General features: G+C 46.2%; 1 pseudogene; it reads right to left on the bottom strand.

The window, feature by feature from the left end:
• The window catches only part of LOC109303629, a 1,481-nt pseudogene extending 1,035 nt beyond the window's left edge, over positions 1 to 446 (bottom strand).
• Positions 447 to 1,226: the final 780 nt, after the last annotated feature.

The raw sequence follows: 1,226 nt of genomic DNA, 5'->3' as shown, positions 1-1,226 counted from the left end.
GGGGGGGGGGGGAGGGTTGTTTTGCTTTTTGTATGTCTTTTTCTTTTGAATGGTATTGCTGTATTGTTTTTTTTTTTACCAGACTGCCTCTTTTGGCTTTCAAAGATGCTTTGTTTGTCTTCTTCAGCTGTTGTGCAGTTTCTGTATACTTCTGCTAGCATTCTTTTTAGGTAGTGGCAATCTTAGATTTGTTTTCAATTGGAAACATTGCATTGGGGAAATAAGGTTCCTAGCAGAAAGTACTGTCAAAGATTCCTGTTTAAATATTAAACAGAATTCCAACAGCATTCCACTGGCAACATAGCATAAATTTTATATTTCTTTTGCCCCATAATTTCATATTACTTTTCCTTTAAGTTTTCCTGAAATACTTTGAGCATTGGGATTCTATTTTTCAGATCAGGGTTAAGGGAGCCAGCATCTGCTACTGTTGTATCAGCTACCATTAAGACCAAGGGTTCTGAAACCAGGGTAAGAAGATAGCTAATGTCAGTTAGTGAACCTTTCAGTTTATTCACCACCTGGCCAGGCAGGTACACACTCCCCAACAGTAGCTTAAGCTTGACAGCTGAGGAGAGGTGATGGAAGCAGAAGCAGGTGTCGTTAATCACCAAGTCCATGAGTAGCGAGGCTTACATGACTCTGTAGTTCTCATGGCTCATCCATGTAGTCCAGTTTTTTGTGCAACAACAGACCAGTATCACTCTCCAAATCAGTGCCATCTTGACATCAGTGCCACACATGCAGTATGTACATAGGCTCAGCATGTGCAGTAGACTATGCACTAGCCATATACATGTTTCGCTACAGGTATACACCCCTTGGCTGCATGCAGGCAAGTACAGACGTTTGGTTCCCCAGGGACAAGAAGCAGCAGCACACCTTGTGCCACCGCTACTTGTCCCAAGGAATGTTCATGCCACATGCCTTCTGATGCATGACAGGTTACCCTAGATGGGGTAGGGGATGCTGGTGCCAGCAACAGTGCTGGCTCCAGCACCCTTACCTGGGGCTCTGGGAGCCAGGGAAGCCACAACTATGACACTCCTGCAGCTTGGAGCCTGGCTGGCAGCCAGAGCATGGCTCCAGCATTCCAGGCTCCAGTTTTGCATGGCACATTCTGCAGCCATGTGTGCCACCCTGTTTTTTTTTTTCATGCAGGTATTTTTTTTATCCTGGGATCTACCAGGATCATCTCCCTCCCCCCCCCCCCCCCCCCCCCCCCC

This window comes from Gavialis gangeticus, unplaced genomic scaffold (assembly GCF_001723915.1).
Source record: "Gavialis gangeticus isolate Ggan-Ray unplaced genomic scaffold, GavGan_comp1, whole genome shotgun sequence".
Taxonomy (NCBI): domain Eukaryota; kingdom Metazoa; phylum Chordata; order Crocodylia; family Gavialidae; genus Gavialis; species Gavialis gangeticus.
This window is presented reverse-complemented; position numbering and strand designations above follow the sequence as displayed.